General features: G+C 39.4%; 1 pseudogene across 1 annotated transcript; it reads left to right on the forward strand.

Annotated features, from left to right (window-relative positions):
• Window positions 1-8840: 8840 nt before the first annotated feature.
• On the forward strand, window positions 8841-12084 carry LOC148849640 (putative receptor-like protein kinase At4g39110 pseudogene; annotated as a pseudogene). The gene has a single exon (XR_016100227.1). The product of XR_016100227.1 is annotated as a putative receptor-like protein kinase At4g39110 pseudogene (transcript).
• The last annotated feature ends 281 nt before the right edge of the window (window positions 12085-12365 follow it).

The following is a 12365-nucleotide window of genomic DNA, read 5'->3' on the forward strand; positions in this document are numbered from 1 at the left end:
CCTACCCATAAGAGGTGATGAAGCAAAGTCAAGTGATGAATGGGGAATCATGCATAGGAAAACTGTAGGCCAAATTCGATAGTGGATCGACCACAGTATTTTACACCATGTTGCACAAGAAACTAGGGCTGATGTTTTGTGAAAAAAATTAGAGTCTATGTATGAAAGGAAAACGGGTTTAAACAATATTGCCTTGATTAGAAAACTAGCACACTTGAGATATAAAGATGGGACTAATATGTTTGAACATTTGAGTGACTTTCAAGCTTTGATAAATCAATTGACTACTGAAATTGAATCTGGATGATGAAGTGCAGGCCTTGTTGTTACTTAGTTCATTGCCTGACAGTTAGGAAACTTTGGTGGTTTCAGTCAATAATTCAGCCCCTAATAGTATAGTAACCATTGACACAATCAAAGACACTTTGTTGAATGAAGAGTCCAGGAGGAAAGAACAAGGGACTTACTCAGAATCTCAACCTCTTATGACAAAAAAGAAAGAAAGACAAGGAAGAAGTAAGAACAGAGATCCCTGTAACAAATATGATAAATCCAGAGGAAGGTTCAGGTCCAAGAAAAATATCATTTGTCATCACTATAATAAACTGGGACATTACAAAAATGAATGCAGGATCTGGAAAAGAAAACAAGCCAAAGGGAAAGGTGAAGGCAAGAAAGAAGAAAAAGATACTACAGTTGTTGAAGTTGAGGATGATGTTGTTATTGTTTGTGATAATAATTATGTCAACTTTACATGCCCAGACAGTGATTGGGTCATAGATTCGGGTGCATCTTTTCATGTTACTTCCCATGGTGAATTTTCACAACTTACACTATAGGTGATTTTGGACATGTTCGTATGGGGAATGCTGGTGCATCCAAGATTATTGGCATGGGAGACATTTGTCTAGATAGCAATACTAGTTGCAAATTAATTCTGAAGAATGTTAGACATGTTCCTAATATCTACCTAAATCGGATTTCCACTAGCAAGTTAGATGATGAAGGTTATGCAAACACCTTCAGTGATGGAAAATGGAAGCTCAATCGAGGTTAACTCATTGTGGCAAAGGGAAAGAAGCACAATATCCTTTATGTGATGCAAGCAAAGTTGAGCAAATGAGAGATTAATGCAGTTCATGATTCATCTATTGAGCTTTGGCACCGGAGGCTTGGACATTTGAGTGAAAAAGGGCTCCAGATAATTTCTAGAGAAAATCTTCTTCCTGATGTGAAAGGTATGCCTCTTTAAACATGTGTACATTGCTTAGCTGGCAAACAGAGTAGAGTTGTATTTCATAATTTTCCTCCATCTAGAAAGCCTCATGTTTTAGATTTAATTCACACTGATGTTTGTTACATGAAAGATAGATCTCTTGATGGTGCATTATATTTTGTGACATTTATTGATAACCACTCCAGAAAAGTGTGGACATTTGCCTTGAAATCTAAGGATCAGGTGTTGGATGTTTTCAAGTATTTTCATGCCAAAGTTGAGAGATAAACAGTGAATAAGTTGAAGTGCATCCAAGCTGATAATGGTGGTGAATATAGGGGTCTTTTTGAAGAATATTGTAGAATATGTGGTATTAGACTTGAGAAAAGTATTCCTAAGACTCCTCAACACAATGGAGTAGTAGAGAGAATGAACAGAACAATTACTAACAGAATCATATGCATGCTCTCTCATGCTAAGTTACCTAAATCCTTTTGGGGTGAGACTACGAGAACTGCAATTGATCTCATCAACATTTCTCCTTCAGTTCCTTTGAATAGAGATACTCCTGAAAGAGTTTGGATAGGAAAATTCATATCATACTGTCATTTGAAAGTGTTTAGTTATAGGGCATTTGTTCATATTCCTAGAGATGAAATATCCAAGCTTGATGACAAGGCTAAACAGTGCTTCTTCTTAGGCTATGGGCACAAAGAGTTTGGGTATAGGTTATGGAATCCAGTGGACAAGAAAGTGATCAGAAGCAGAGATGTTATATTTCTTGAGGATCAAACAATTGAAGATATAGAGAAAATTGAGAAGCCAAAATTCTCTGTTGATGTTCCAATTAACTTGGATTCAGTTTTCCCACTTACAGTTGATGGTGATCACGGGGAAACTGTACTAAATGAACAGGATGATATAGTTAGTGATGAAACTCCTATAAATGAAAATACAGAGGAAGTACAGAATGAACAAGTACCTCCAGTTCCTTCACCACAAGTTCAGCTTAGAAGATCAACTAGAGAGAGAAAACCTTCCACTAGGTCTCCTCCACATGAGTATGTGATGCTGACAGATGGGGGAGAGCTAGAGACTTATCAAGAGGCTATGTCACATGACAAGAAAGATGAGTGGTTGAAAGCAATGCAAGAGGAACTAAAATCCTTGCACGAGAATCACACCTATGATTTGGTGAAATTAACAAAGGAGAAAGGGCACTCAAAAACAAATGGGTTTATAAATTGAAATCTGATGAAAGTGAATCACAACTAAAATGCAAGGCTAGTTGTGAAAGGTTTCAGTTAGAAAAAGGGTGTTGACTTTGAAGAAATATTCTCTCATGTGGTGAATATGTCTTTTATTCGAGTTGTACTTGACCTAACTGCAAGTCTAAATTTGAAAGTTGAACAGCTTGATATGAAGACTGTCTTCCTTCATGGTGATTTAAAAGAATAAATCTATATGGAGCAACCAGAGGGATTCAAAGAAAAAAGAAAAGAACATCTGGTGTGCAAATTAAAGAAAAGCTTGTACGGATTGAAACCACCAGTTGTAAGATGCGAAGGAAAAGAAAATAGAGGATATCCGAGGGTTTTCTAGTTTTTTGAGTTTTGTGAAAAAGAGAAAAAAAGCTGGTTCTTATTCCATTCAAGACCAAGTTCGGAGGTGTCTTTCAACCCCGTTCTTGATGAGGTTAAGTGATGGAGTTAAGAATCCTTATCCAATTCAAATTTCTTGATTTTTTATTCTTCTTCTTCTCAGTTCAAATTTACAACAACTTGGTCAAATCTAAACCTCTGTCTGTGTTGTATTCACCTTGCATTTGGTAATGTTAATGCTATTCTTATGAGCCAAGGATTATTTTCTTAATGTTTGTAAGCCTCCAGTTGCAACTAGAGAAGACTATTGTACCCATTAATTTCTGAATTAGTGGAAGACTTTTGTGGACCATAGGTCCTGTGGTTTATCCCCGATTTTTGGGTTTTCCATGTAAAAATTCCGGTTTTCTATTGTGTGGTGATTGTTATCTATTTTTCTGTTACTTAGTTGAATTGTTTACTTGTTATCATTGTTGTTGGCATATCCATTTTCACACACAAACTTAGGGGAAAAGATCTTGTTGTCCTGTGATTGGTTTTACACTCATTTCTGCTACTATAGTGTAACTTCCCCAACAACTAATTAATCTTAAGCTGGTTGTTATCCTCTCTTTCTGAATTCGTACTGGCTCAAGTTGTTGGTTTCTCTTCGTCACAATCACTATGGGAGACGCTTCATCGTCTTTTTTCATCTTCAAACTGAGCCCGAATCCATGATCTTAAAGTTGAACTTGTACATGCAAACAAAGATAACTTATCTATGACTGAATATATTCATCACATTTAAGGTATTTCTGACTTCCTCACAACTTCAAATTATTTTGCCTCTGACTCTAATCTTGCTCATTATCTCCTTGGTGGACTACCCTATGAATATGATTCATTTGTTCTCACTGTAACTACTAAATTAGATGAGTTGACAGCAAATGATATTCAAAGTCTTCTTCCTACTTATGAAAAGTGGCTAGAACAAAGTACCTCCTTCACCCTTTCAACCAATGTGGCAAATCACAATAAAGATAAAGACTCTTATTTTGGACCCTCTTATTCTAGATTCACTTCAAACCGATCAAAGCAACCTACCAATAGCAATGCTTGCCCAAAATAACAATAGTTGCAACCTAACTTCCACTATAACAATAATGGGTGACATCCAAATAATAAGGAGGGATATCGCAAAGCTAGTTTTACCTGTCAACTCTGTAGGTATATTGGTCATATTGCTGCAACCTGTCACAAATATCTCAGTCTTACTGATGCTTCATCTCAACAATAAGGATCTGCATTTATGGCTTCTACACAATCATCAAGAAATGACTTAAACTGGTACCTTGATTCTGGTGCTACCAACCACCTTATTCATGACATGCAAAATCTCTTGATTTATGATGAATACCAAGGTTCTGATCAAATTGTTGTAGGAAATGGGGAAGGTTTTCATATCTCTCATGTTGGCTCTTGTGTGTTAAATACTTCAAATGGATCATTCCCCTCCAAAATATTTTTCATGTTCCCAACATTACCAAGAACCTTATCCTTGTAAGTCAGTTTTGTCATGACAATAATATAGTCTTTGAGTTTAATACTCATGGTTTCCTTGTTAAGGACACTCTCATGGGGAAGATACTCTTTCAAGGCTCACTTAAAAACGGCCTCTATCAACTTTCACTTTCCAATTCATCTTCAAATAAAGATAGTTGCGCATTGGGTGGGGAATGCACCACAACTTCAGTTTAGTGCCAAAGACTCAGCTATCCGAGTTCCAAGATCACAAACCACATTCTCAATAAGTTTCAGCTACCAGTTTCTAATAAACACATGGACTTCTACAATTCTTGTCAGCTAGGGAAAAGCCATTGGCTTCCATTCCCTATTGGCTCTACTTCAACTTCACAACCATTTGAGATCATCTATTCAGATGTTTGGGGACTATAAAAAAAAGTCTGAGGATAGTATGATCCAGTAGAACTTGTCCATTCCATCCAATGTTTTCAGTGGTTCCTTTTAGCTTCAACAAGACTTCCTTTGCATGGATGTTAGAGTAGCTTTCAGAATTCTCAGAAGGGCTATTCTTAAACCTCAAATGATTGCCTAGAGTTTAGCTTCTGAGGAATCAATTGATTTGCATGGTTGTTATACTGCAATGCAAACATTGTAGGAGTAAGATAACAAATAGAGACTTGTAGAAGCTAGGTGAGTGTTAATGTCGCAAGATCCATCCACAATAGTCAGGGAGTGGGTATTGAAAGAAAACCAATGGGTGAGGAAGAATCTACAAAATTTTGTTGACTATAAATTTCAATGAATTGAAGATTTCCTACTTGTGGAACATATCTATCTGCTAGTAAGGCAATGCCAAGGGGATTTGGTGCTTTTCCTCTAAGGCCCTGTTTGCTTTTTGGTAAGTTACTTACCCAAGTAAATACAATTACTTGGGTTGGGTATTTTTTCCTGGGAAACACTTACCCGAGTAAGTTCATTTACCCATGTTAGGAAAATAAGGTAATGGCCATTTTAGCCATAAAAATCCATTTTTAAAAGGGGCATTTTTGTCCCATTCAAGTGTTAGCAACTTTCCCCCTAGGTGGGAAAATTATTTACCCACCTAGGAGATGAGTATCACTTACCCAAGTAAATGATACCTAGGAAAATAAACTTTCCGTGTTCCCCACATAAATCTGAATAATAAACATGGGATTCTTGGTCAATGGGAACCAAAATCCCATTGACCAACTTTCCCCCCTCTCAAAATCCAATAAAAGAACACCCCCTAAAGATCACATCATTTCTGTGATTCCAAAGGCTACTCAAGATGGATAAAATCCTAGACATGAAATAACCTTTCATCTCCTTTGTTCCCAAATATCTCTTCACACGACCACCAATCCAGGAAGACAACTAAAGCCTGATGAAATAAAATCCTCTGGCCTAAAACCTACTTGGGCTTCCAACCAAACTGCCCTCACCAGGCTGCATTCAAAGAAAAGATTATGCTGAGTTTCTAGGGCATCATTACAGAAGGTAGAGCAAATATCTCCTTTACGTCTTAAGCACCAATTTGCTTGTATTGTTTTAATTCCATTTATTAATTTCCACCCAAAGAACTGGCATTTGTAAGGAGCCTTTATTGACCAAGTTTGAACTGCAATGTCACCAATGAGATCACACTTGTGTCCATGTACATCTTAGTGTGCATTTAGAACATTTTCTGTACTTGTTAATGGTAGATGTTCCCAATACACAATTGGGATGTGTTATGAGACGCTTGTGGGGCGCAAATGTGAACTCAACTTGATAAAGCAAACAGTGGGAAGACACAAAAGATGCCTATAAGGTTGCCATGCTTCTAAAAGGATATGTGCCTTTTTGAAGAACGACACTTCACATAGAAATTGCCTCAATTTAAAAAGTGTAGCTGATTAGCTAAGATGGGATATCCATCTCCTCAAAGTAATAGCTTTCACCACTCTACAAGCATAGGATCCAATTATAGAATTTTGTGGTTTTTTTTTATTTCCAAAAATAAAAAATTAAAATATGAGGCTATTTAAATTCATCCACAGGCAATTCAATTAAGAAATTGAATGTAACATGGGGCATCTTTTTAACACCAGCCCATGCATCACCATGGATCTCTACTAGTGTATATCCAGCCAGACGAGAGAACTCTTCCTTCAAACAAATGTCATTCTATTTTCTTAAGAAAGAGCAACAAAGAAGTGAATTGCCTCCACTCATAAAAGATGGTGAAAGTAATTGAGTTTAATTTTAGGGAAAAAAATGCGATTATCAAAACAATATCCATTTCAAAAGATGAGGGACCCCGGACTCATATTAATATGTGTGATTCAATTTCTTAATTCAAATAAAAGATTCATTATAAATTATTTCAATCGAATGGGTCTCATTTTTTAGATGAAATAGGTTATCAATTGCAAATTAACTTTTTAAAACTAAAAATTCCGATTATATAAATAGCAAATCTCAAACATAAAATGTTTTTTTTTTATAGATTATATACCATATCTCAAACACAGAATGATATCAAAATGTGCATTCTCTTTGTAGCTAATATAGATGTTTGAGAATCGAGAGATATTTTCAAGGGTAAAAAGGCTTAAAGCTCCCTTGAAGTTTGTTGTAAATACTGAAACCTTCCCTGTTTAAAATGGACTGAGACCTCCCTACTTGATGGATTAGTTGTTATTTCTAACAAAGGTGTTAAAATTTCTAATATACCCTTGTTTGATGAACAGAACAACACTCACTTCCGGATTGATTTGACCTTGACCCTCCCTTCATCATCTTCTCCGACTTCTGCATCGATTAGCTATTTAGATGGTTGAAAGAATAGGCGATACATGAAAAACAAAATAGAAGATTCTAGTTTGTTAAGATGCAAAGGAGGTGAATGAAATCTGTCTTTGAAATAAACAGCAAAGAAAGCGAAACCAATTCTTAAACAAAACAGAGTGAAATTCTTCCGCCTTAATGTGGGAGTTTTCATGGATCAAGATCGTTAACGTTGAAGAATGAAATGTTTACACATTCCAAATCTGGTTCTATCCCTTCAATCTTGTTATACATATAAAACGAAACCAGTTCATCCTCCATTGAGTAGAAACGAAAACTAGGTGAAAGGTCATCCATAGTTGCGCTCTTTCTTCCTCCTCCATTAAGTAAAACTAGAGCTTCCCAATCCATTCAAGCTTGTTATACAGATGAAAATAAACCGGGTTCTTCCTTCCTTGGGTAAAAACAAAAGGCAGGAAGATCCTCCATGGTTGTGTTCTTTCATGAATAAATTTTGGATGAAAATGACAGAAAAAACAAGACCCAAGGTTTGGCAAAAATTGTAGAACGCATTTCACGATTTGCCAAGTGAACTGAGAAATGTTTGGTGGAAATTTTTACCATGCGTTTAGAGGAAAGGGGCAAGGTTAGGTTTTCCAAAAAAGTTCACACGCACACCAAGCCAAATTCAAATGGAGGTAGACGGATTAATAACGGAAGGGAGAGGTCTTTATCCATTGACATCACTTGACAGGGGAGGACTTGGTCCATTTTGAAGGGAGGTATAAATCTTTTACCCTATTTTCAATGTACAGTCACTTAATTTGGGGAAAATCCATGAGGTAGAAAAGATATGGTATGGAAAGAGTTTTAGCTAATCAAAATTCAACCAATTTTGATAAATAACCTTAATTCTTTATCACCTTTATGATTCCAATTTATTAGTCAATTGTTTTTAGAACCCATTAATTTGTCATTATCAATCTAAACATCGAAGAAAAGCAATGTAGCAAATGTGCTTGGATCTCTTACATACATTCAAGATACTACGGTTGCACCGTTAGAGTCTCCTGCCCATGAGAATTCTACCCACATCTATATCCACATGGCTACAGATGTACATTGAGAATATACCCTAAATTTGCATATTACCAATTATGGAGAGGTATTCTCAAGATACAGCCGTAGTGTCTTGTGGTAAGAGATCTGAATTGGTCACACATTAGGAGCATCCAGGGGACCCAAGAGAGCCAATAGCCCCCTATGACGGCGAAATCTCCACTTTTCATGTATATTTTTTCCTCCTACACTCCCCAACCCAATGGTCCATGTTTATTCTTCAAATTTGATCCCCACAAATCACGCCTCGCACCAACCTCACAGCCCTGCATTAGGAATGATAAGGTGATGTTTCAGTGCGGCTCCGAATTCTGTGAGGTTGGTGTGAATCCAAATGACCGATTGAAGGGGGAGGTGAGGAGCAAATCCGGACTCGGGTTACAGTGGGTAGGAGATTCAGGCAGATGTTGATCAACACCGGGAGATTGACGGTTGACCAATTCTTTCAACTCTCAACGGTAAAAAGTAACAACTCCATAGTTTACAAGGTAACCAGATACCAAAAACTTACTAAATTCCGCCCAAAACTCCCGTTAAAACTGGGTCCGCGGCAGTTGTTCACAACGCCATCCATTTCTCTTGTAATACCAGAAATGACCCTAGCTCATTTACTCATTGTTTACACTTTCTCCATTTTGAATTTTTATCTCTTCCAAATTACCAGATTACCCCAAATCAGAGTTACCCACAGACGAATTGGCTTGAAAATTGCGATAATAACCTTTGTTTTTCCTCTTCGGTAAAATCTACTTTCTACATGAAAGATGAAACTTTACAAGCCTACAGGAGGAGGACCAGCCAAATTAATGGAAGTGACGGCAACTATGTAAATTTATCCATTGATTCAGTGACCGTTTTTAAATCCCTATTAGCCTTCCTTTTCCTTTTTTCTTCGGTTCCTCCCCCATACAAGGGAGGGGGCTAGACTCTGCAAACCGAAAAGAAATCGAGAGGACCCCCTCCCCTCCCCACATCGAGTCGTTCATGGAATTCCTCCTGCTTCTTTTCTTCATCTTCATCTCCAGCATTACCACAACCTTCTTTGTCTCCTCTGCCCCCGTCCAGTTCACTCCCCCCGACAACTACCTTATCGACTGCGGCTCCTCCACCACGACCACCCTCCCCGACGGTCGAGTCTTCCTCTCCGACCAACGGTCAGCCAGCTATCTTTCTTCCAAAGACGACATCCAAGTTTCCGTCAGTTCTGTTGATGGCGTCCCTTCCTCTCTTTATTTCACGGCCAGGATCTTTGTCCAGAAAGCCACCTATGCTTTTCGTATGTCCAGGCCCGGCTGGACTTGGATCCGTCTCCATTTCCTCCCCGTCAACAACACCGAATTCAACCTCCGAAACTCAGCCTTTTCTGTCTCCACCGATGATGTTGTCCTCCTCCACAGCTTTAGTGTCAACGACGATACTGGCTGGGTCATGAAGGAATACCTACTTAATGTCACCACTGAGCGTCTTAGCATCAATTTCCTTCCCATGAAGAACTCCGTTGCCTTTATCAATGCTATTGAGGTGGTATCGGCTCCGGACATCTTGATTTCCGACGTGGGTTCCATCCTCCCTGCCGGTGATTTCTCCGGCCTGTCTAATAAGTCGTACCAGACCTTGTATCGACTCAACATGGGTGGACCCATCATGACCCCTCAGAACGACACCCTTGGGCGAACTTGGGATTCCGACCAGAAATATCTGAATCCCAAAGACTTGGCGAAAAGCGTGTCCGTCTCTCCCAGCATCATCAACTATCCCGCTGAAGGCCTGTCACCCTTGATCGCACCCAACTGGGTCTATGCGTCCGCTGTTGAGATGGCCGATTCGAGTGTTTCAAAGCCTAATTTCAATGTAACATGGAAACTTGACATCGACCCGGCATATGGATACCTCATCCGGATGCATTTCTGTGATATCGTGAGCAAATCACTGAATGATCTCTACTTTAACGTGTACCTTAATGAAAAAGCGGCCATCTCCGGGCTGGATCTGTCAGCCATTACATCGAATTTGGCGGTACCTTACTACAGAGATTTTGTTTTCAATGCTTCCATGCTATCGCCCGAGACACTCATAGTCCAAATAGGCCCCCTGAATGATCACAACACAGGTACAGTTAATGCAATCCTCAATGGTTTGGAGGTGTTGAAGATGAGCAACTCGGTTGGGAGTTTGGACGGAGAATTTGGTGTTGATGGAACCAAAGCGGATGACGCATCTAGCAAAGGGGCTGTTGCAGCTGTGGGATTCGCTATGATGTTCGGAGCCTTTGTGGGTCTTGGTGCAGTGGTGATTAAGTGGTATAAGAGGCCACAAGACTGGGAGAAGAAGAACAGCTTCTCTTCGTGGTTGCTCCCTCTTCATGCAGGACAATCTACCATCATGGGGAGCAAGTTAGGGTCTCACAGGAGCAACTTCAACTCATCGACACTTGGGTTGGGTCGGTACTTCTCGTTGTCGGAGTTGCAGGAGGCAACAGGGAATTTCGATCAAAATGCGGTGATTGGGGTGGGAGGGTTCGGCAATGTCTATCTTGGGAATCTCGACGATGGGACCAAGGTGGCGGTAAAGCGAGGGAACCCACAATCTGAACAAGGTATCAACGAGTTTCAGACGGAAATCCAGATACTGTCCAAGCTTCGGCACAGACATCTAGTCTCTCTAATCGGATACTGTGAAGAGAACTCAGAGATGATCTTGGTGTACGAGTACATGTCAAATGGACCCTTGAGAGACCATCTGTATGGGAAGAACTTGCCACCATTGTCGTGGAAGCAAAGGCTAGAGATCTGTATAGGTGCCGCTCGTGGGCTACATTACTTACACACTGGTGCGGCCCAAGGGATCATACATAGGGACGTGAAGACCACCAATATATTATTGGATGACAACTTCATTGCAAAAATGGCAGATTTCGGGTTATCAAAGAATGCGCCTAATGCCATGGAGCAGAACCATGTAAGTACAGCAGTGAAAGGGAGCTTTGGATATTTGGATCCTGAATATTTCAGAAGGCAGCAACTAACTGATAAGTCGGATGTCTACTCTTTCGGTGTAGTGCTATTGGAGGTTCTGTGCGCAAGGCCAGCCATTGACCCTGCTCTTCCAAGAGAGCAAGTGAATCTGGCGGAGTGGGGTTTGCAGTGGAAGAGGAAGGGATTGCTTGACAAGATTATTGATCCAAGTTTAGTCGGAGTAATCAATCCTGAATCCATGAAGAAGTTTTCCGAAGCTGCAGAGAAGTGTTTGGCCGACCACGGCGTTGATAGGCCTACCATGGGAGACGTGCTTTGGAATTTGGAGTACGCATTACAGCTGCAAGAGGCTTCTTCTCAGGGTAAGATGATGATGATGGAAGAAGAAAATAATTATAAACCATCAACAGGTGCAGCAGCTATGCCTGTGGCCGCTGCTACATCATCATTGCCGGCGGTGGTTGTGGTTTCGCAGCAACCCGACCTTCCTTCTAGCCCAGACAATCGATCGCTGCTCGAATCCAACAGCAATTCTCCAGCACATGTACATGCCATTGATGATCATCCTGGAACTGCATTGATCCCTCAGACTCCAGGGATCAACGGTCGATAATTACTTTCTCGTGGAGTACTGGTCATTGCGGTATACATATAATTGTTTCATATGTGTATGGAGCGGACCTATTTGGCTTTACTCAGACATTTGTGCCTTTACTAGGATCTATATATGTTTATTGGTGCTAGCTAGCTTTATCAATTTCATTCTGCCCCTTTGTTCCCTCTCTCCTTTCTCCCCTCTATGTATCCCCACAAAAAAAATAAAAAAAAAATCATGTAATATAATTATTAACATCATTAATTACCTATTTTTCATACTTCATAATTTTTCTAATTTTATTAATATTTGATTTTTCTTTTTTTTGCTATACAAAAAATGAAAAAAGTACAGACAAGCCTATTGCAGATTTCTGAATTTCATTGCAGACCTATAAAAATTCAAAATGCCAAATACCCCCATTCTATACACCAATGCTGACTCGTAAATTGACATCAATTCCAAGTTGGCACCTATCCCAATTGTACGTTGGGCCTAAGAATTCTTACCCTGGGCTGAACCGTCATTCTCCAAAAAAAATTGTATGTCATCATGGCATGTATGAA

The sequence above is a fragment of the Nelumbo lutea genome, chromosome 6 (assembly GCF_056320005.1).
Source record: "Nelumbo lutea isolate HS-2025 chromosome 6, American lotus-T2T, whole genome shotgun sequence".
In the NCBI taxonomy this organism is placed as follows: domain Eukaryota; kingdom Viridiplantae; phylum Streptophyta; class Magnoliopsida; order Proteales; family Nelumbonaceae; genus Nelumbo; species Nelumbo lutea.